The following is a 24,960-nucleotide window of genomic DNA, read 5'->3' on the forward strand; positions in this document are numbered from 1 at the left end:
TCCCAAAATCATATATTAATTGTATTCTACTTTTACATTTTATAAGGTTTCACAATACCCCCCCCCCCCCCCCCTTTGGGCGTTTGTCATCATTTCCAGAAGCCCGGTCAGGAAACTACACATTCCAAGAGGAATTAACTAACCTTTCACCAATAAAATCACTGAAGAGGAAATGCACAAACAAAAAGCCTACCTGTAAACCCTTTAACAAAAGAGGCTTCATCTTCTGTCTCAGAAACCTACATTTGCCCCCTTTAAAAATCAGTTATAAAAACCAAGCACTCCACTTCATAATTCTTTGAGAACTTCACATACATATTTTATAATAAGGAAAAACAAATGCCCTGGAGCATAGGAACATATCTGTGCTCATACAGTCAAGAACTCACTTCTTGGGAAAACTAAAGTAATATAATATGCTTGTTTGTATATCCTTGAGGGGCTTTCCAGCCCCCCATTTCCTGAGAGGTGAGACCATCAGGAGAAGACAATGCCAGTCAGAAAAGTTAATTACATCATGTAAAGTTCTCTCACTTTCAGAGGGGATCTGGAGATGAGTCTCCGCCAACACAGAGCTCAGCTTTGTGTACTTTTGATTGAAGTGTTTACCAAGAAACCCACTGTGTTTTCCGAAGCTGACTGCAAAGGGATACCAGGGAGGCCAAAGGACAGAATATATATATATGAATGATTATATTTCTTTGCTGCCAATTTATTATTAAGATTTATCTTGCGGCCATCATTTATTGATCCTTAGGCCACCTCCTTGCTAGGATGTTCAAGAAGTTACACAAACTCTTCAGGTGAAATAAAAACAAGAAAATGATGTTTATTTTGTTCTTGAACAGTAAAGATGTGTAATGGTTTTGATACTCTGTCGATTTACTTATACAGAGAATGGTTTGATAACATGAGTTTTTTTGCAAACAATGTTCAACACAAAGGAATACAAACAGGTTGCTTTAAAACCCTTTGAATCCTCTTTCTCTGAGGCTTCAACACCAGCACTCTAAAACTATAGAGGCTCACTATATTTCTTACTCCTTCTCCCTGAAGGCTTTAATTACTTTCCTCAAAGAGGTATCTTTCTTATAACAGTTCCCAAATTTCTTGCTTCCTTCCTTCCTTCCCCTTCAAATCTCCTAAACCCACTCCCTCTTCAAACTCTAACTCCCAACTGACAAAACTCTGGTTGCATAGCTCCTTCTTTTCCTCTGGTTCTGCCCATCTCTGGTTGCTAAACAACTCTCTCCAATTTCAAAAGCCAATAAGACTGCACAAGCTTTGAAGCTGTCTGATGCCCACCCCCCTGCTCTCCTTAGATTTTCCAAGCCAGGCCTGTTACTGCCTGTACACCAACCTTGTAAGGTAGGCTAATCCATTACACTCACCCTTTGTATAAACTGAATTTGACAATCCCATCATTGACTGCTTTATATATTGCTTCAAACACATTCCACCTGTCTGCCCCTTTCAGGGTAGACTTTGCCAATGGCTTCAGCTTCAAACCCACAAATGATTGCTGTTCATTTTTCCTGCTACTCAGGAAACCCTGACTACCTCTGATATCAGGAGGAATCCCCAGCCAACAGGAGCCCGGACTGAAGCCAGACCAGCTCTCTGACCAATCAGGGGGGTTTCTGTGTATTTGTTGGCTCTATAACACTAGAGTTAGTCTATTTTGACCACTTCAAAAACTTTTTAATCCAATCTTCTGGTGTTGATATATTTTGCATATTCAATTCTTTCTGCTGTTGTCATATAGAGAAAAATCTTTCTTGGTGTTTCAGTATTTGATTCTCCAATAATCCCAATAGAAAGAAGTGTGGTTTTAATGAAATCTTGTGTTTTAGGATAGTATCCATGTGTCTGTGAATCTTTATCCAGGATTCTTTAGCTTTGGGGCAAGTCTACCACATATGGCCAAAAGTTCCAGTCATTTTCTGACATGTCTGATCCTTTTGAACTTAGGGCCCTTCTACACAGCCATAAAACTCAGACTATCAAGGCAGAAAAACCCACAATATCCGCTTTGAACTGGGTTATCTGAGTCCACACTGGCATATATTCCAATTTAAAACAGATAATGTGTGTTTTTATTCAGCTGTGTGGAAAGCGCCGCAGACTCTGTTATCAGACATCCGTTCAGGTCTGAAAATAATAAACCTCTGTTCCTGTTGCCTCCAAACCCAGTTTGTATGTTAATATGATTCTCAAAGTAGTGAGGACTCAGCGCACGCCTTTGGCAGGTAGCTGACTCTCAGCCTCACCAGCATATATAGCTGTCTTCTATACAGTAACTTCCTCAGATGGTGAATTGCACAGAACAGCTTCTCAATAAACACCTGGATCCTTTGGAGCAGAATATATATGTATTGAATTCTGGAATGTCTTATATTGCTACTGTCTGGTCCTGAATCTTACTTTGCATCCCAGACCTCTTTTTTTTGGGAGTCAACATGTTGTGGTGGTTTGATTTTTGGATTAGTACTCTGGAAACCCAACATTCAACTCCTTTTCAAGCATTGAAACCTACAGGGTGGCATTGAGCAAGTCTCACTCTTTTAGACAAAGAGGAAGTCAGTGGCAGAGCTCCTCTGTCTAAATCATGTCAGAAAAGCCCTTTGATAGGATTGCCATAAAATGGAATCAATTGGAATGCCCATAACACCACATAACTTAATATAACAACGTAACATAATATAACATTGTTTTTTGCATGTCCTCTGATTTCAGTTGCTCTTCAGGGCTCACTTCTGGCTTGCTATCCAGTCCTGCCATATGTTTTTATTTCTCTTAATTGCTAACTCTTGGTTCACAGCTACTGACCTATTTTAGCCTGCTGCCCAGCACATCTGGAGCATAGGGATTGTGGTTAGATTACTTTTTTCCCCCCAAGCTGGGCTGTAGTATTATGGTGAGCGTGAAACAAAGACAAGCTTTTTTTCTTTGTAGGAGAGTTGCTCAGATGATAAACTGTCTAGGACACAGATTATATGCAGAAAAGTCAAAGGCCAAATAGTAACCACAGAGGTCTGGTTCACCTTGAGAATGGATTATGGAGGATTTCTGAGTATTTTTCAGTAGATTTAGGTTAAGCTTTAGAAAAAGCTCTCCTGGCATGCTCATAGAAAATGCTTTGCTTATAAAAAACATTATAAAAGCAAGTGGAGAGAATCTTAGTACAGCTGCTTAGTTCATTACTGAAGAGGACTATTCCAAAATAATAGCCTGAAATATATTCAGATACTAGGTAACCAAGAACCCCTTTGCTAAGCAACCCTCTGAAAATCTGTTGCTGCTAACTTCAGTGTTACAGATTTGATTTCACCATGCTGCTGGCAGAGCTGCTAAAAGATCTTACCAGGTAATTATCTTTTTTTACTGTTTTAACATAGAAACACAACACTTCTTCCCTTTATCAGCATGGAAACATTAATATAGGTGGGGGACTATTACATAAAATACTTTTTTCTTGTTGTCCCCCCAGAGTTTGGAAGTTGTCATTAATTTCTTTTCTTTTTTTTTACAAAAATAAAGGCAGAACTACAGTATATTATGATGGTTATAAGAGATAACTTTATTGCTTCCGTGATATAAAGGCAATGTTTAATTACTTCTATGGGGGTGACATTATTAACTTGGGACAAAGAGGAAATGGCTCTCAGAAAAAATAGCGATTTTTTGCTATTTTGACAACATTTCCATGACATTTGGGGGCATCTACACTAGGTGGAAGAGTGTGTTGGTCATGACAAGGTTCTGTTCTGCACATTTGGTGAGAAACAGGATGCCATTCAGGTTGCTGTTTCCAAACCCATCTTTTCCTATGGTCCCTGGTCACAGGTCAAAGTCTTGTTGAAGTATCACATTAAAGTCACCCAGGAGGATAATTTTGTCCTCCTTAGGAATCTCCAACAGGATGGTGTCCAAATGAGAGTATTTTTTTTCCTTGATGTCTTCATTAGTATCTAGTATTGGTGCATAGGCACTTATGATGGTTGTCTGATGGTTTTTGGCAAGGTTAATTCAGAGGGTTGAGAGTTGTTCATTAATGCTGATGTGTTCTTTGGACAGATGTTTCATCAGGTCATTTCTGATTGCAAAGCCATCTCCATGTATTCTTCATTCTTCTTTAGGCTGTCCCTTGAAGAAAAAAAGTGTAGCCTCCCTTTTCTTCCTTCAGCTGTCCATCTCCTGCTCTCCAGGTCTCCTGAAGTGCTGCTATGTTGATCTAAGAGCATTCCAGCTCCCATGCAATAATAGTATTCATTCAGGGTATTCACTGCCTGTGTTGTCCAACAATGTCCATATATTCCATTTTCCAAAGTTCTTTTTTTTTCTTTTTTGGCCACAACGTGGTGACTCTTCTAGACACGGCAGTCCAATCAGGGATGGGAGAGGCACCTTTTAGGGCACCTTCTCCAGCCTCCTCTCCATTTGGGGTGAGCAGAGTGGATCCTAAAAAGGGAACTCAGTCATGAATACAGCTTCTGGACTACTCAACTGCCTCGAACCTTGAGGTAAAATGACTGAATCTATATCCACCACCCACGTGCCAGTCTGTGACTGTTGCTTATCCAGCCTAAACAGGCTAGCAGAATGTTGTATAAGTGAAAATGTTGGATAATAAGGAAAAAGATGAGAAACTGCATTTTGGGAGGTTTCACTTTATCTTCTCTTTCTGTCACTACCACACCTTTGAGAGGCCAGACTAAATCATTGGCCAGATTAGGCTCCTTTCAGAGGTCTAAGGATTTCTGATCTTTCTTAAGATCTTTCTGCTCTGTAATGGAAGCAGAGGGTTGGTTTACGGTCCCTCAGACTGTTGGGTTGCTGGACTATAGTTTGAAAAAAATACAAATGAATTTCTATGCACGCTGCACATATCTAATTTGTAGAACAAAAAACCACAAAAATAGATAGTCAGGTTAATTAGGATTGCTGTTGTGGGCCTTCAAGTTGTTTCAGGCTTAAGGCAACCCTAAGACTAAAGCTGAGGGTGGGGTTTGGGTAAATGACCTTGGAGCATCTGGCTCATTGGTCTTAGTTTGGGGACCCCTGCTGTAGTGTTTTCAGCATTGGACTAAGACGCTGGAGACTGGTGTCTGAATCCCTGTTCAGCTACCACTGGATGACCTTGGGTAAGCAACTGTCCCCAAACAAATCTTGCCAAGAAAATTGTGTGATAGGCTTGCCATATGTTGGAAATGGCTTGAAGGCAGATAACAACAACTGCTTTTGTTGTTTACTCCATTTATTACGCTAAAAATTCTGCCCAACACAAATATTCACATTTTTTTCTTTTGCCATCACCACTGAAAATATCATTAGCAGAGTTCTTCCCAGTGCACTCACCTCACAAAGGATCTCATCTTATGAAGGGGAGGGAAAGAGCAGGGGTTAGTGGAGGGAGCCATCTTGTTTGTTCCCTACTGTTGAGTTCCTATGCCTTTTCATATTCAGGGATGGCAGCCATCCCAGGCTACTCTCCATCTTCTGGCAATTTCTTACATTGGGAGTCATGTAGCACCCAACTCTAGATCACACTTTGGTCCATTTCCTTGCACTTCTGCAATATAATTCCATAGGCAACCACTGGAAGTAGCCTTGCATCATGTGATAGCCTCGATGGGACACGGTTTTGCCATGCAGGGAAACAGAGTAAAGGTTGTCCATAGACCTCTTATTTTTTCTGATCAGAGAATGTTCTAGAGTTATATGCAGTTGGCATTGTATGCTCACTGAGCATGCTTTCTCTGCATTTCCATGTTTTGTTGGTCCCATCCCTTTAGATTTTTTCCTCTAAAGTTTTTTCTCCTTCTAAAAAGTTTAACCTCCCTCCTTCCCCCACACACAACCACCCCAGTGCTTCCTTTCTAAACATAGATTGTACTTAAAAAATAATATCATAATCATACATGTGGACATAAGGGACCACACACAGCTGGATTTGTGCTTAAGATATGTAATTATAGTATGTTATTTTTCTCTGCATCAGACACCTGTCCTGTTTCATGGAATTTCTCTACATAATGTTTAAATGGTTTTAGCTCTTAAGTGCATCTCAGCAAAAATAAGTAGAAATTGAGATGCTCTGTAATGGAAATATTTCCTGTGGTGCATATATTAGATTTGCACATGAGCTGCAATTTGCTATTCAGTTGCTCAAAATAAAAAATGTCAATTCAATTCAGATTACACTGCAGATATCCAAGAATTTAAAAGAGTCCTATTTGTCAGACAGATGAAGCTATACCTATGTTGATGTTCCTGAAATGGATTTGTAATTCTCTGTACATTTGAGTATCCTTATGCATCTTAGACAATGGTTCTCATCGCTCAAATGTAAAATGATTAGACCTATAGAAGCAAGAGCAATTCAGAGTTAGCATTCTGTTTGTAAGGTATTCTCTCAGTAGGAAAGAAATCATTTTCTCAATGGAAAATGTTCATTGTTTACTAATAAGTTGTTTTCTCTGTGGGAATAGAATGTTGCAAGTATTAAGTATATTTCAAGATATCTTCACAATGAAGACACAACTCTGAAACTTCGTAATCTCCTGTGAATCATTTAACAGCAGATTCATGACAGGTTGCAAGCTTTGTTTTGAAAATCTAGATGAGGTGCCAGGTTGAAAACTGGAAACTGCTCTTCTGCCTTTAATGGTTTTGTAGAGGAGACAATTTCATTGACTGTTGCTTGTCATACAACCGGGTAACAAGCAACACAGGCTGAAATTCCCACTTCTAGACAACCGTTAATGATACAGAATCCATTCCAGTTTTCACTTCGGCAATCCTAAAGAAATGAACACATCTTTCTGAATCCTTGCTATGATGAAGATGCAAGCCCCTCTTACAAAAATCTTATCAGTAATACGACAGCTTGGAAAACTGTTAGAAATTGCTCAGCAATATTTTCTGAGCCTTGGCTATTGACAGTGCGGAATGGAGATTTCTAGGATTCATAGTAAAATGATGTAATCAAAAAGCTAATGTTTCAAAGTTCAGAGGAATAGATTGCAAAGTGATATATAATGGATAGAAGCTGTGTGTAGACTTACTGCTTGCATTAGGATGTCAAGAATGGTGAGAAAAACCTTATCTAAAATGGAAAGAAGGCAAACCAGCTCTTAGTGATGGATGGCATTCATTTTCAGCAATGAGGTTATTAGACTTTTCCTCTGCTGAACATCTAAGGCTTAATGAATACAAGAGAATATTGTCCCTGTGACTTGCTACTGTGCATAAATGTTTATTTTTTCTATTCTTGCCCAACAATTCTCATTCTATTTGCAAGAAAATAAATAGCTTTAAAAAAACAAACAGAGAGGTAAATGCCAATGAAACAATCTGGGATCAGTGATATCCCTAGGATTTGGTGTTACCCCACAGATCTCCTCCTATAAAAGACTACCCCACAGTATTGTAGCTAAAATACCAGAAAATTTGACAAAATCAGCAACTGTAAAAAAAAATCCAGCAGTCATTAAAATAACCGTATGTACTTGTTGCACATGCAGATGAAACCAAATGATCGAAAAGATCATTGCAAGTGGGTAATACTGACACCTGTGGCCACAATGCATTCATATTACAAGGCTCAAAAAGTAAATTATTATAGAATTTTAGCCTTGTAGATATATTGCTGCAGGACATGTAAGCTGGGTTTACAAAAAGGTTTCTGTAGCTATCTCTAACAGTTATAAAATAAGAAATTTCTGCTGAAACATTGCAAAAATTTAGTAGCTAAGCATTTGAGTGTCATCTCCTTAGATGGTGTAATACATCCCACACACCCCCAGTGACACCACTATGTTGGATTGTTGCACTCAGTTTAAATACATATCACTATGGAATGTGAGTGAATGGTCTTTCTTTAAGCAAATGTATCTATGGCAGCCAGCACATTCCCTAGCTTTCTGCACTTCAGTGAAAGTTCAAAGTGAGACATCTTTCGATTAACCTTTTCAGTATTGGGAAACAAGGGCCTGAAGTTCAATGGATGAAGGGAAAGATGTGTAGCAGACAGGTGTTCACTATATACTGTCGATGAATGTGAGAGATGGTTATGTTTCTATTTGAAAATCTCTGTCTCTATATGGGCCTGCCAGTGCTTTACAATTGGCATTGTCATGACCTGGGATACTGGCTAGTTACCAGCATTATCACCATCTTCTTTAAACTGCTGCAGGCATTGCATGGCTACAATGCCTTGGCAGTGTGTGATCACACTTTTGGATGGGGATTAAAACTCCAGGCTCCTGCTCTGCCCTTTTATTTTTGAAAGATTCTTCTTACATGGGTTGTTGTAAGTTTTTGGGGCTGTATGGCCATGTTCCAGAAGCATTTTCTCATGACGTTTCACCTGCATCTATGGCAGACATCCTCAGAGGTTGTGAGGTCTGTGGGAAACTAGGAAATGGGGTTTATATATCTGTAGAATGTCCAGGGTGAGAGAAAGAACTCTTGCCTGTTGGAGGTAGGTGTGAATGTTTCAATTGGCAATCTTGATTAGCATTTAATGACCTGGCAGCTTCAAGGTGTGTCTTCTTACTGCCTGGGGGAATCCTTTGTTGGGAGGTGATTAGCTATCCCTGATTGTTTCTTGTCTGGAATTCCCCCTTTTTAATGTCATTCTTTATTTACTGTTATGATTTTAGAGTGTTTTTTTATACTGGCTGCCAGATTTTGTTCATTTTCATGGTTCCTTCCTTACTGTTGAAATTGTCCACATGCTTATGGATTTCAATGGCTTCTCTGTGTAGCCTGACATGGTAATTGTTAGGGTGGTCCAGCATTTCTGTGTTCACAAATAATATGCTGTGTCCAGGGTTTAATAAATGTCTTAACATTTCCTTTTTTTCAGTAACAGGAGAGGACAATCCCATCTACTGATATCATCAACATGCTGCCACAGAAGCACCTGGACCTCTCTGAACAAGGTAAATCCTGAGACTGCGGCATGACCAGGGGCTATTGATTGGGAACATAGCAGATAAGCAACAAGTATCAGATGCTATTGCCTGATAGGAACCCTCATCAAAGGTCCTGCCTCTGTGTGGGTTTTCACCTCTGTACAATAAATTCCCAAGTAAACTATTTGCAATAAAAAGCAAAAGGCATTCAGGAACTACTTTTATGTAGCTTTCCAGAGTCAATAGTCAGTGAGATGCATCTAGGTGACCTCAGCAGGTGAATTGTATATTCAGTGATTTGCTAGAGGAAAGCTAAATGACGTGATTTCACATAAGTAAATTAGTCTCAAATGATGTATGTGGTGATTGCTGCTAATAAAACATTCTTCAATCAAAAAGATGTTCTTTGCTGGTGTTTCTATACATTCCTGTATGGCCAGATGGTGTTATGAATTATACGGGAGATAAAAAGGGAGGAAATATTATTTATGATCTCAAACAAGGTTAAAATAAAGGAGGGAAGAGCAATAAATCAAAAGAAAGAGGATTAGTTAGACAAAGTGTATACACAGAAAAGGTCATGTGGTAGATATTCTAATTAGTAGCGCACACACAAAAATGACACAGAGAAGGGTTTGAAGAAGAAAGAACTATAAATGCAAAAAAAACAAAAACAAAAAAAAAACCAGAATGATATTACACAGATGGGTTTTATGAAAAATGGTATAGGCAGGGAAATTGTGATAGGGAACCAAATCCGATGAAGTATGGTTTGAAACTTTTATTGCCTTGTTGAGCAAGTCAAGCTAGAAATTTATATGAGACAAGAAGGAAACCAGGGCAAAAGGTAATTCATTGCTTTGGAGAATGACATTGATGGTAATAGCAAAAGGTTCACTGAATGCTGAACACATCACAGTCCTGGATCATAGCTGTGGGCAGAGTTGAGTGCTGGTCATAATAACAGGAGAAATGCCAACCAAAGTGAGCAGATATTCATGAAATTGAAGAAAGCTATGAACTGAAGGAAGGGAGATTTGTGAACAAATAGGCAGCATATGAAGAGGAAATTATTATTTGCTCTAGTAGACAATGAGAGGGACATAGGCATTAGAAAGACCTGAAATAAAGTTTTATGCAAATAAATAAGCAAATTTGACACAGCTGGAACTGATATGAAAAATGTGGTCACAGTATTATAGAGGTAATTTCTTGAAGGAGAGTTGCTAGACCTCAGGCTTCCATAGAAACTGTGCTCTCTGTTGCTGAAACATTAATACAAAAGACATGGGCTCTGCAAACAGAGGGTTAATAGGAAGGGAATTCACTCTGTACATGCTCCGAAGAGGTCTTCATTATATTAGCTCTTAAAATGCAGCATACTTTCGTGCGCAGCCTTGACTTTTATGCCTAATGCATTGAGCCTCATCTCCAATATCAGTGCATATTGAAATCTCAGGAATTGCTATTTTTTCTAAATTTCCAAACTGAAAGACTGTTGTCAGGGTAAATTGCATGGGCAGATGAGGAAGCTGGAGTTTGTGTGTATTTAGCCTTTGCATTTGCAAACCATTTTTTTTGTATTAAAAAACTCCTGATGTGTGAAAAGAATATTCTGGTGGCTGATGTTTTTTTCAACAGGGGCTTTTATTTTGTGAAGGTTAAGTTGAAATTTAGAGATCTAGCGACTGCGGATACCAAGAGTCCATGCCCAGTAAGCACAGCTAACTGGTAATGTTCCCAGATGAAGTAAGACTCACCAGTGCTGAAGACAAGGACAAAGGTTTTAATTTCAATTTGCAGAAGGGATGCAATGTATGGCAAAGAATGCCAAAATGTACAAGCATAACTATATTGTTGCAAGAATTTTTATGCAGTAAAAACCCATTTACTAACATCATCTCTGTTTAATTTTCCCATCCCAGTTGGTAATTGGTTTAGCACAGAGGTTGACCAATTCCTGCCCCCTCTCTTGATGGGTCAGGAGGTGTGACTAAGCCAGCTTGCCTTCTGGTTGGTGCAGGCTCTAGTGACATGGTTGTGGGATTCCCCTCCTGCCCGGCAGGAAAGTCCTGGGGTGGAATTTGAAGACAATGGATGTTCAGGTTTGGGGATGACAGGGTTATGCAGATACAGAATCCAGGATGCCAGGGACAATGTGTGATTTCCGAGTCTGATCCCAGGCTGGGCAAATAAAGGAAAGTCTTAGAAATGTCCATAGGTGTGTTCTGATCCTTGTCCTGTGACAGCCAGCTCACACCTGGAGTGTTTCCAGATGGCAAACAGGAGGCTTATCAGATGGAGGTGTTTGTTCATAATGGTAGGCTTGTTTGATAAAAAAAAATGGTTCAATACTTGTTTCAGTTGTAGGGGGTGCTGGCGATTCGATTTTAAATGATTTCTGAAATTTTCTTGAAAAAAAGATTGGAAATATCAGAAATCCGAGTTGCTTCATTAAGGGAAGGTGCCCTCCAGAAAAATTAAGTAACTTTGGCAAAGCCAGAAAGCCTAATCAAACAGTTTTAAAATCTCGCGGTTTCTTCTAATGATAGTACCATGATGGAGTTAATGTATTATGATAGTACCCAGACAGTGCTGATAAAAAGATCAAATTACATCCTGGATCTCTTCCTCATTACCTCTAGCATGTTTCTATCTTTTAAAGTGATTAGATCCCCAGTTTCCCTTCCCTGGCGGCGAGCTGCGACGCAGAGGGATGAGGTGGGAGTGGCTAAGCACAGCTCTTCTTGAAGGCCGCTGGGGTGTGGCCTTCAAGAAGAGTTGTGTTTAGCCATGCCCACCTCGTCCATCTGCATCGCAGCTCACCACCAGGGAAGGGAAACTGCAAGATTTTAAAGCTAACACTTTTAAAAACTTGCACTGGGGGCGTGGTCTTAAAGAAGAGCTGTGCTTAGCCATGCCCACCTCATCCCTCTGCATCGCAGCTCGCCGCCTGGGAAGGAAAACCATGAGATTTTAAAACCGTTTGTTAGGCTTTGCCAAAATTGTTTAATGGTCTTAAAATGAAAATAACTGTGGGAGACATCCGAAAATAATTCCAAACAATGGGTAAGTGGTTTAAATTCAGAATTGCTCCTCCCACTATTCCTGCATGGCTCAAAATTGGTTCAAAAGGAAATTTAATCCAAATTAATTCCAATTTTAGAAGGTTCCAAATGAACTCGAACAAGCCTACATAATGGCTTTATGGTTTGCCTTGGCAGTGCCCACTGCTCAGGGGCACTGGAGGTCACAACCTCTTGCCAGGGGCAGTCAGAAGTGAAGAGCCTACTACTGCTAGTCTTTCTTTAATGTTCTCAGAAATAAAATAAAACATATTGGATAGAAAGAAGTAGAGGAGGAAGGCAAGGGACATGAAGTATTTAAAATAAATCAGATTGGATACATTCTATTGAGGAAATTGTCATATTGTTTTCTGTTAACCCCTGTGCCATGCACATCCCAGAATCAGCAGGTGTGTTTATGATTAAATGAATTTTTGATGGCTCCCTTTGTCTATGGATTAATTTTTCTTGAGGGCTTATGACGTTTGGCCAGAAGGTCTCCAAAGGGTGATGACCCTAATGGCTGGCTCAAGCAGAAGCAATATTGGATTAATGTAGTTTAATGAATGGGGATATGGGGAAGGATAGAGAAATAAAAATGTTATGAAGTCTATAGAAAGGGAACACACTGTTGCGATAGAGGGGATACATTTTATCAGAGAGGGAATTGGGGCTCCTATGTGAGAGATTTGCTGCTGAAGACCATGTTCAGATGTGTACTAGTATGAATCAGCACATACATGTGAGTTGAAAGCATTCATTCTTATTAAAGATGATCTCCTACACCTATAAGCTACAAGTACCCAGAGACACGTGTCATCATATGGGAAGCAACTATAGGTAAATGTTGAGCCAGTTCAGGTAAAGAGCTTCATGGAAGATGAAGAGAGGTGCAGGGGCTAGGTCTCAGCAGATGTTGACTCACCCCGTCCAGCACAGGTTGCCACCCTATACCTCAATCTGATTTACGATAGACCAGGAGGACCTCTGTCTTGTCAGGATTAATCTTCAGCTTATTCCTCTTCATCCAGCCAGCCATGGCAGCCAGGCACTTGTCCAGCACCCGAGAAGCTTCCTTGGAGTTTGGTGGAAAAGAGTACTAGAGTTGAGTGTCATCTGCGTAGAGCTGGCACCCAACTCCAAAACTCCGGATGACCTCTCCCAGTGGTTTCATGTAGATGTTAAAAAGCATGGGAGACAGAATGGAACCTTGCAGGACCCCACAGGTCAAAGGCCAGGGGTTCGAGCAGGCGTCTCCCAGCTTCACCATCTGGGAACGGCTCTCCAGGAAGGACTGGAGCCACGACAGAACCGTGCCTCCAAGACCCATCCCGGAGAGTCGTCCCAGAAGGATACCATGATCGATGGTATCCAAAGCCGCTGAAATGTCCAAGAGAACCAGCAGGGTCACATTCCCCCTGTCCAGCTCCCTGCAGAGGTCATCCACCAAGGTGACCAAAGCCGTCTCGGTGCCGTGGCCAGGCCTGAAACCAGACTGTGACTGGTCCAGGTAGTTGATGTCATCCAAAAAACCCAGGAGCTGAGATGGACTAGGGCAGTGGTTCTCAACCTGTGGGTCCCTAGGTGTTTTGACCTACATCCCTCAGAAATCCCAACCAGTTTACCAGTTGTTAGGGTTTCTGGGAGTTGAAGACCAAAACATCTGGGGAACCACATGTTGAGAACCACTGGGCTAGGGAGAATTGGGATAACATAGCCAAGTGGTGGTGGATGCTGTGAGATCAGGCAAGGAATAAATTCTGATGGGCTCTAGATGGAGTCTGGCAAATGGCCCAATATGGCAGGTACTGCCATTTAGTCTAGTTGGAAAGCATGGAAGTATTAAGATGAGTTTGATATCTTGAAAATTCACTCTACTGCATAGAACTGGTTATAAGATGGTAACTTCTGTGCATGCAGAATTCTCTAACAGCAATCTTAATGATAAGAACAGAGCTAAACATGCATTTCCATTAATACCATTAGCTATTATAAATAATATAAAAGTTGAAGCAAAGATGAAGTTTAATCTTTTTCATTAAAAAAGACCTCTAAATGCTATGGTGGTTTGGATAAGAATCTGAGCCTCGAAGGGCTCCCTACACTTACCAATTCCCCCTATGTTCTATCATTGCTATCTTCAATGGAACAGTAGAAAATCTCACTTAACTTGAGACAAATTGGCTGCAGCACTTGCAGAAGTGAAAAGAATGTAAAATATAAAATGATATAAAAGAATGGGCAGATAACCATGTTTGCTGACTTTCCAAATTACTTTCAGGTGGCTTGGTATGTTTCTGCTAAGAAGTAAGTTTTGCAAAATGTATTACATTACTTTTGAGGTCATTTTCTTGTATTACAGGGGGTTTTTTTTCTTCAAAATAAAAATCCACCTGATCCAATTTCCACTGTAGTCAGAGGTGCATTATTCATGGAAAATACAAAATGGCAGGGGGTACAATTTCTAGAGGGCAGACATACTTTTGTGGGAGCAAATTGAACCTTCAGTTGAAATACAACAAGAGCAAATCATATTCGCTTGGGCTCTCAACACTATGATTGTGAGCACTAATCAAGTAGCTGGAGGCACAAAAGTGCAGCTTACAAGGTACATCCAGGGAGATTGGTTTCAAGCTTTCCTTAATAAAGCTGCACCAGAGTGTGCCAGACTCCACGAAGATCATTCAGCTTAAAAATCTGTGGCTTTGTAGCCTGGAGTGTTTTGTGTACATGAGTTAATAATAATAAACCTGCCCTCATGGTCAGATCATTACACTGGGATGCCCATCCTCTTTGTGTTCCTGGCAAAAATTGTAAGAAGCATAAATTCTATTGGGACTCATACAGGAAGGGATAACTTGTCTGAATTTTCTGATACATGATACTCTGCATGCAATAGGACTTCAAGAGAATGCCACCTAGAAAGAAAAGTAGAAAAGGTCAATCATCTGTGCTCTAAGATGAATAACTGACCTACAGTTTGAGAATTGTTTGTATCTGTCGTCTAGCCCTACTATTCTGTCTCCACTAACTGATCTCTCTCTGCAGTTTTCCCTGATCTTTGGGCATCATGCACTGCTTGCCATCTGAACACCTGTGTGCCTTTTTGTCTCAAGTCTAGAGTAAGTAACATGTGCTTTATTAAATGGTTTCAGCTTGCATCTTTCTGTTTGCTAGCAACCTTTTCATGCCTATATTCACTAATTGCTAGTTTGCGTGTTTGCATACTTCTTGTGTGTTTACTTTACATTACTTTTTTCCTGCATCTGCGTGTGATTATAGATTAATATTCTAAGTAAAATGATAGCTGGATAGGTGACAGATAGGCAGATAGAATCATAGAATCATAGAGTTTGGAAGAGACCTCATGGGCCATCCAACCCCCTGCCAAGAAGCAAGAAAATTGCATTCAAAGCACCCCCAACAGATAGCCACCCAGCCTCTCTTTAAAAACTTCCAGAGAAGGAGCCTCTACACAGTCCAGGGCAGAGAGTTCCACTGCTGAATGGCTCTCACAGCCAGGAAGTTTTTCCTAATGTTCACATGGAATCTCCTTTCTTGTAGTTTGAACCATTGTTCCACTGCGTCCTAGTCTCCATGGCAGCAGAAAACAAGCTTGCTCCCTCCTCCCTATGACTTCCTCTCACATATTTATACATGGCTATCATGTCTCCTCTCAGCCTTCTCTTCTTCAGGCTAAACATGCCCAGCTCTTTAAGCCACTCCTCGTAGGACTTGTTCTCCAGACCATTGATCATTTTAGTCTTCCTCCTCTGGACACGTTTCAGCTTGTCAATATCTCTCTTCAATTGTGGTGCCCAGAATTGGACACAATATTTCAGGTGTGGTCTAACCAAGGCAGAATAGAGGGGTAGTATAACTTCCCTTGATCTAGACACTATACTCCTATTGATGCAGGCCAAAATCCCTTTGGCTTTTTAGCTGCCACAGTGTTTCTTTCTTTCTTTGCTAAACTGGGTGGGCATAAGTTTGGTTGTTCAGCTTCTTGCCAATCCAATTACATTGGTGGAGAGATTTCCACATTGCCACATTTCCCAAAACTACCAAGATAGCCAATGGTGTGATTTAATGGGACAAACAACACTTTGGAGAGGCACACCAGCCCAATTCCCACTTTAGTCTCTCAGAAAGGGAGACAATTAAGAGTGGGGTGGAGTCGTGACCTGCAAGTAACAATATGCAGGTGTTTGGAGACTGTGGCAGGCAGAGTGGTGCTGTGCCATTTGGAGAATGTTCTTGGTGCTGTTCTCCATGGCTAACCTCTGAGCATCTGGGTATTCAAGCCAGCTATGCCTCTTGTTTTCATTTGGCCATGCAAAGGGCAGGAAGACTGAGAAAGATAATCAGTGCAGCCAGGCATGTGGAGAAGCAGACATGTATTTAGAAGAGCTCAGTGGCTGGACAGCTGCAGTAAAACACATAAAGCAGAATGATGATCTAGTGATAGGGTGATGTGGTGAACAATCCATCATAGACAGCTAGATTGTTTTCAAATGATTTCACATAATGTTAACATAGTATGTAGAAGACTTCTGTGCTCTTGTAGTAGAAGGTAGGCTTCTGAATATATGGATGGATATGTGTACATGAATGTCTGCATTTATATTTCTTTCTTTCTTTCTTTCTTTCTTTCTTTCTTTTCTTTATTGATACTCTGCCTTTCTCCTTGTTGGGACTCAAGGCAGCTAACACTCCACACTAGACAAGTTTAAAAGGTGCTATACAAATGTTAAAAAGCAATTAAAAAGCAATTAAATAGCAGTGTGGTAAAAAATAAATAAAGTAGATATACTAAAATGGCATTTAAAATTCATATTCCCCCAATCTCTCCCACAACACCTCCTGAATTTAAAACCACAGCATCCCCCGAACTGATCTTAAAAACCTTCATTCAGAAATCCCTGGAGCTGGAGGCCACCACACTCTCCAAAACCTTGCTCAGACACTGGCTAATCACTGGCCATTATAGAGAGGTTCAGGCATGTCTTTTTAAATATAGGTCTCACAACTGCCTCCTTTAGGAAAGTTGGAACTTTGCCTTGTTCCAAGGAGGCATTATCACTACCTTCACCTATGCTGCCAGTCACCCTCTGGCCTATTTGATCAGCCAGGAAGAGCAAGGTTCTAGAATACATGTGGTAGCTCTCAACTCTCCAAGGATCCTGTCCACATCCTCAGGCTGCACAAACTGAAAGATACCCATCAACACTGTACAAGCAGTAGCTAAAAGTACATCCATTGGAACTGTATAATAACATTCAAGCTGGAACAGATCTGAGAGACTTTATCTATTAAGTGCTTTGCAAATTCTTCATAGCAGGCTGCCAAATGGTCAGTGAATTTTCCTTGAGAATCAGTATATAATAGCCTTCTGACCTCTTGAAACAGCTGGATGGTTCCCTACAGATGCAATGGTAACAGCAAGAAAGAATATCTTTGCTGTCTTCAATGCCACAGAGTAGGCTTTCAAATATGCTCTAGCCCATGTTTGATGAAATTTCTCCACCAACATTGCTCTAGTCTCCATCTCACTTTCTTCATTTCTGTCAACTCCTTGGAAAACCAAAGAGCTGGTTTGGCTCTACTCCATGAGAGGAGATGTTTAAGAGTGATTGTGTCCACCACACTGGCCATTTCCCCATTTCAGAGGTCAGCCAGAGCTGTGACAGAATCACCTGCCAAGGCAACAGGGAAGTCCCCAAGAACTGTCGGGAATCTATCTGGCTCCATAAGCCTCCTGGGGTAAACCATCTTAATCAGGCCCCCACCCCTGCAGAGGTTTGAGTCCCAGCAAATCTAAACTTGACCAGGTAGTGATCGATCTATGACAATGGAACTGTTACAAATTCTTCCATCCCACAATCACCATCATCCCATCCTGCACAGAAAACAAGGTCCAAAGTGTATCCAGCAGCATGAGTAGGACAAGATACCACCTGGGACAAATCCATGGTTGTCATGGAGGCCATGAAGTCCTGAGCCATTCCTGACAGGGCAGTCTCAGCATGGACATTGAAGTCTCCCAGCATGATTAGCTGCTGAGACTCCAACACGAACCCTGAGACTGCCCCAGCTAGTAGGATGTGCAGTATGCCAACAGGATCCCTATTCTGTCCGGATTATCCACAATGTTGTTTGTAGGATGGGGAACCTGGTCAGGAGGATGGAATCATGATAGATTACTGCAGCTTTACCTCCCCACCCCCCAGGTTTCTCCTGCTGCTGCACAGGGAATCCTGGTGAGCAGAGCTGAGAGAGATTATCCCACCTCCAAGTCTTATTCAACCAGGTCTCTGTGACAAAAACCAGAATCAAGTCCTGGATGGCAGTTGGGTTTTTTTTTTCATTTACTGACCTGGCATTCAACAGCAGCACTTTTAACCTGGGGGGGGGGGGGGGGGCTGTTACCCTGACCAGATGGATATGTATTTGTGAGAAAGAGAATATATGGTGAGATTGGCATCACCCACTGCCAACTCTGATTCTGCCAATGATAGATTTCCCCTCAAGGAATCTAACTTCCAGTTGGTGGTACTTTCAGGGGATAATCCTCATGACAGTAGACCTTTTAAATAATTCAAGATGGTTTGTCATTGGTCTGAGTTCAAAGTTCCTAAAGAAAATGTAAACAATGAGGGACAACTTATTAAACAAGGATACTAGTGCACCAGTCATTCATGATACAGCAAACAAAACAAAATAAAAGAGGAGGTTTCAGCATTGTCCAATATTGTTAAAGCATAGGATAACTAGGTCAAAGTTACTGAAAACAAATAAGGACCAGAAAATGAATATCAACTGGGATAAATGTAAGATTAAGTGCCCCTTATCCTGAATTTCAAGATCCTCCAAAATAGTCCATATGGTAAATGAGACATCTTTGTTTCTGATAATAAAAAACCCCAAAGTCTGAAATTAACATGGTATGCAAGTGCAAGAAAACAGTAACCTCCACATCATGCCCAAGTCAATCATAGTCATTGAGCTTCTCCTTGATTTGAAGAATTTTGGTTAGTTTTCAGAAGTGTACCCATACTAGTTTATATACGTTTATTAAGATAATTAATTTTAAAACTACTAAGTAAAAGTAACATTCATTAAAAGTGCCCTGGTCTTCTCTTCCCCAAAACATAACACCTTAAAGAGGAATACCAGCTTTATATGATGTTTGCTTTACATTTCAGCCTTAGGGGAAATGCATTTTTTAAATAAAAAAAAATCTTCTTTCAAGTGTGAGTTTGTAATAGCCTTTCAAAATGGTTGCATTTGATTGCTTCCAATATGCAACTGGTCCTGTCAGAAAGCAAATTACCTCTTTGAACACCCGAGCTGATAGAAAGATTTCTTTTCTTCTGCAATGGTTTTTCCTCTAGCAAGTTTTATTTTAATTAAGTTTAGGGGACAGTGTTCAATTATATCTTCCTTACATCGGACTACAAAGTTTATATGATGAGTCTTTTATCTACCAGACTAGAATAATGTAGCATGCCTTTGACACCGATTTTGAACACACTGGATTAGCATATTTCTAACTCTGCATGTAGAAAATATATTTTCTTAGCACAGATGACTTAGCACGAAACATTGGCTTAAATAATGTGTCTTTTAAATTCAAAATAAATTCATCCAACCACTCAATGTCATTTGCCAGATTTTGCTGTGAACATAATAATTTTAGAGTTGAAAAAATACATTGTTAACAATAGTAGAACTGAGTCGGGAAATTCCGAATTTCATTAACACGATTGATATTACTTTGGGCATTTTGTTGGTTTGGCACATTGATGTATTTTGTTGGTCTGACACATGTAAAGAGATGCAATTACAGATTTTGTAGAACAGATACATACTAGTCTAAATTTCCTTTGAAACTCTTCATCTAGATTTAAATATATAGACACATTCTCATCACTGCTCCTATTCTCTTCCAGATTTGGCAAAGATAGTGTTCAAAAGCCTGTCAGTACATAAAAGTCTTTGTTTGTCTATGGAAGGTCAGTGAAAGGGATCTCAGTTACATACAATAATGTTCAAATATAACAAAAGCAGAAGAAAACACAAAAAGAGGAAAAATCACTACATTCACTGTGACTTTTCTCTATATATCCTTCCTTCAAATTTTACAAGCATCATTAGATGTTATAACCATTGGATTACAGGTGGAGAAAATTATCCTTTCAATAATAATAAAGTATCAACCTCTAAGGAGTCAAAAGGCTATAAAAATCTACTTCAATTTATTATTTTCCAAGAAACAGGTAAATAATCTTTTTAAACTATGCATGTTGCTGAATATCAAGAAACTTTCCAAAACCAGATTTATTCATTCAGTCTCATCCTCCAAAAAGGTAGCTCCTATAGAACAACTCAAAATACAATTAATGCAGTTTGACACCACCTTAAGTGTTGCGTCGCAATGCTATGGAATCATGGCATTCCATAGCATTGAATCATAGTTTTACAAGGTGTTTAACCTTTTCTGCCAAAGAGTGCTAGTGTCTCACCAAAGTATAAATCCCAGATTTCCATAGCACTGAGCCATGGCAATTAAGGTGGTGTCAAACTGCAGATGCACCCCTAGGTCCCTTCCACACAGCTGAATAAAATCCCACATTATCTGATTTGAACTGGAATATGTGATAGTGTGGACTCAGATAACCTAGTTCAAAGGAAGATATTGTGGGATTTTCTGCCTTGATATTCTGGGATATAGGGCTGTGGAGAAGGGCCCTTAGATACCAGGTAAATGCCTCACAGGCATGACTAGGTTAATGAGCTTGTTTTTGAAGGTAAATATTTCCAGTATAATTTTGTCATCAAACAGCTTGGTCATTGACCCCACTGTTTTAGCACTCTGTGTATGTCCTTTGTAGAATACAATATCATTTCCCAGTGAATCACAGCAATTTCCTCTCTTCAGATATTTACTGTTGTACTTATCATGTGAGTTATAGAGCCCTTAGTGCCCGCACAGAATTAAGTGTCAGATAAAATCAAGGCCGGTGTTTAATGGCACGAAATACACTTAACCACAGTCCAGAGATCTCTTGATGTTAGTATTCCAGCTCAGAAAGCTGAGCTGCAAATGAAACTTAAATGCAGACACCAATAATTGTATTAATTTTCCAAGACATTTATTGGCTAGGAGAAAGGCATGCTGAGCTTAATAAAACCAAAAAAAGCATTACAATGTGATATTTATTGAGCTTTGGTCTTATTCACTGTATTTTTCTTACTATATATGTTGATTTTATTGTTATTAATCCTATTTTGCCTAAAGATGTCAAATAAGGTCGAAATAATAGCATTCAATGATTTTCTAATACATGACTTCTGTATTACTAAGATTCGCTGATTGCTGTAAATTCTGTATTCTGAGCACTATGCCATTAAGTGAAAAAGACAATATTTAGCTCTGATCCAGGCTATCCAAAGCACCATTTCATTCAGTATAAGTCTACATATTCTTTAAGGACTTCATTGCACTATTCCATGGCAGCCATATGATCAGTTATAGTGAGCACATACCAGCATGAACACCCTCATTATCACACCTCTCTCCATTCATGCAGTAGGACCTGTTTGTTGATCTGTAGTCATAGAATCATAGAACAATAGAGTTAGATGACCACATGGGCCATCTAATCCAACCCCCTGCCATGCAGGAAAAGTACAATCAAAGTATCCCTGTCAGATGGCCTCCAGCCTCTGTTTAAAAGTTTCCCAGGAAAGAGTTTCCACTATACTCCAAGGCAGAGAATTTCACTGTTGAACAGCTCACATGGTCAGGAAGTTCTTCCTAATGTATAGGTGGAATCTTCTTTCCTGTAATTTGAACCCATTGTTCCTTGTCCTGATTTCAAGGGCAGCACAAAACAAGTCTGCTCCCTCTTCCTTATAACACCCTTTCACATATTTATACATAGCTATCATGTCTCCTTTCAATTTTCTCTTCTGCTAAAAATACCCAGTTCTTTAAGACACTCCTCAAATTTGATCCAGTCCTCTGAAGTATTAGCCATCCCTCCTAATTTTGTCTCATCTGAAAACTTAATAAGCATGCCCTCTAAACCCCTTCATCCAAATCATTAATAAAGATGTTGGACAGTACTGGGCCCAGGACCAAACTCTCCAGCACTCCACTAGTCACTTCTTTCTAGATGAAGAGGAACAATTGTTGTTGTTGTTGTTCTTTTGCTGTTGTTCTTCTTGTTCTTGTTGTTATCATTATGCTTGTTACTACTTGTGGTAAAGTGTGAATTTTAATCTACAGTTATGTATAATTACAGATAGGTGTTTAAAAGGGTAAGTATTTAAACTAGCATAACTGGGGGGGGGGGGGGGATGGTAGCCAGCTCAGCTCACTTTGAGCTAGGTTGCCATGGAAAAAGGGGCGGAGCCAACTGCCACTTGGCAGGGCAGCCATGTAGTCTGTGAACTGCAGGAGAGTCTGTAGTCTGTGAACTGCAGGACAGGCTGGTTCTACTGTGTTGAGAACCAGGAAGGAGTCTGTAGTCAGCAAACTACAGGGAAGGCTGGTTCTGTTGTGTGTTGAGAACCAGTAAGGTAGTCTGTAGTCTGAGAACTACAGGGAAAGGCTGATTCTACTGTGTGGAGAATCAGGAAGGTTTTGGCTTTTAGCCTGTGTAGTTTAGATAGGTCAAGTTGGCTTATTTATATTATTAGTTAGTATATGAGCAAAAGGGGGAGAGAATCCTAATAAGAATCTTTACTGCAACAGAAATAACATAAGGAAAGAATAAGCTTGTGCCTGAAGTAATCTGTTAAAGAAAGAAACACATTTTGAAGGAAAATAAATTTGAAACCTGTTTAGTGGAAGGAATAGTCCTCTTAAGAGTTGTTTTATGAAATGTTATAAATGTAACTTCTGAAGATTTGTGCCTCTAAGAGTTAAGAAACATTGAAACCATCAAGCTTCTTCTATACTTCAATAAACTTGTTACAGTTCCTTTTAAAGCCAACTCTCTGTTACAAATACTTTCAAGTTAAGCCACGTTACACATTGAAGAAAGAGCAATTCAACATTACAAGCTATTAGTTGTGTTATCAGTTTAGTAAGTCCTTACAAAGTGGTGGCTCCTTTATAAACCATTGGTGGCATCTTTACAAATTGGTGGCATCTTTACACTACTACTACTACTACTACTACTACTACTTAAGCAATTTCACAGTTCCAGCAATGATTATTTTTGGAAAAAAACAGATGCCAAATATTGTGGTAAATTAATATTTTGAGAATTATAAGGGAAAGAGGGGTAAGTAGGAGAGGAGAAGAATCCTCCCATCTGATGTGACTTCAGTGCTGGCACAAGGTAGGCGATGGGAATGTTGCAGCATTGGCAGCAATTGCTAGGTTTTGCCTGTCAGCAGTGGGGGTCAAGTTAACCATAGGGAATATGCATACTAGCAGCTTCAATGCCACTTTGTCTCCTTTAAGTAATCAAGTTCTTAGATCTTCAGGAAAGGGGCTTCTCTCAGTCCTATCACCTTCCTAGGTATGCTTTGTGGAAGCAAGGGAGGGCTCCATCTCTCTATCCTCTATATTACCACATTCCCAGGCATGATTGGTAAGAACAAGAGAGAAGGCCTTCTCTGTGACCATTCTCCGACTATAGAAGTCTTCCAGAATAGGGAGGCTAGATTGGCTTCTCCACACTGCTGCCCTTCACTTATTCTATCCTATCCTATCCAATTTCTCATCGATCTACTCCTTTGGGCTTCAGGCAAATCTACCATATGGCAAAATAGATGATCATGTGTTTTTCTTTTCAATTTCTGGCTGAATAGCTTAACCATTGGTTTGTCTCATTGAATATGAGGTTTGCCCAAGGGTCGCTTGTGGTCTCTTGGTATCCAGTTTGTTAGTTGACATATCCATCACTTGTCTTTTGTTCATGCTATATGGCCTGCCCATCTTTTTTTGCCTCATAGATTTCATTGACCACATTATATACCCCGGTTCCTTGACACAGCTCTTTGTTGCTGACTTTATCTCTTATTGTCATGTCACATATCTTTCTTTCCATTACTCTCTGAGTCACCACCAGTTTTTCCTCCTCTAACTTTGTTGTTGCCCATGTTTCAGATGCATATAATATTGCTGGTAAAACTGTAGTATTGAAGATATCTGCTCTGACCCTCATTGGCAGCTTATCGTATATTAGCAATGTCTGGTTTCAATTAAAAGATATCCAAGCAGTCCTATGTCTTCATGCCCATTCACCATTTGCCAAATTATTTGACTGTACTTGTTGTCTAAGATACATATTCAATCACTTCCTCAATTTTGTCTCCAGTTATAATGATGCAACACTGGACACACTGCTAATTTTTCATTCATTACATTTTCTTCAACTTCATTTCCAGTCCTACTCATTTTGAGAGTAAGGCCCTTCAATTAGTAGAGGGAAAAGGCCTCTTCTGAGAAGTTTTTAGAATGGATTCTTAGAGCTTTCAGCAGTGTGCTGCTCCTCAGATCATAATGGATTGTAATATTTATAATAGATTTGTTTTAACTAGTTTTAATTATCTGGATAATTTAATCATATTTTAACAGTAACATTTTTATGTTTTATTTATAGGACTTGCTACTTCATCACACTAGAGAATGAATCCATTTAAAATCTGGTTTCTGCCTCCTGGAGAATTCTGGGGTTTGTAGTGAGGCTGTTAAAGGCTCTCCCCTAAACTACAAACCCCATAATTCTGAAGGAGTCAGAAACAGGATTTTAAATGGATTTATTCTCTAGTGTGATATTGCTAAGGGTCAGGTTTTCAATAGTATTCGAGAAAAAATGGATATAAATCTTGTGTTACCATCTTCATCAACTTTATCTCTGTATTGTGAAAATATGGAAAACCCATTTTGGTTCACAACATAAACTTGTCAAATTCCTACACTGGATTTGTAAAGTAGGTCTCTCTCCATACTA

At 39.8% G+C, this 24,960-nt stretch overlaps 1 long non-coding RNA gene across 1 annotated transcript; it reads left to right on the forward strand.

The window, feature by feature from the left end:
- Window positions 1-3,105: 3,105 nt before the first annotated feature.
- Window positions 3,106-8,985, forward strand: LOC132769845 (uncharacterized). The gene is made up of 3 exons (XR_010909605.1): window positions 3,106-3,367; window positions 4,375-4,523; window positions 8,873-8,985. It is a non-coding gene; the product is annotated as an uncharacterized lncRNA (long non-coding RNA).
- Window positions 8,986-24,960: the final 15,975 nt, after the last annotated feature.

The sequence above is a fragment of the Anolis sagrei genome, chromosome 3, assembly GCF_037176765.1.
Source record: "Anolis sagrei isolate rAnoSag1 chromosome 3, rAnoSag1.mat, whole genome shotgun sequence".
Lineage (NCBI taxonomy): Eukaryota > Metazoa > Chordata > Lepidosauria > Squamata > Dactyloidae > Anolis > Anolis sagrei.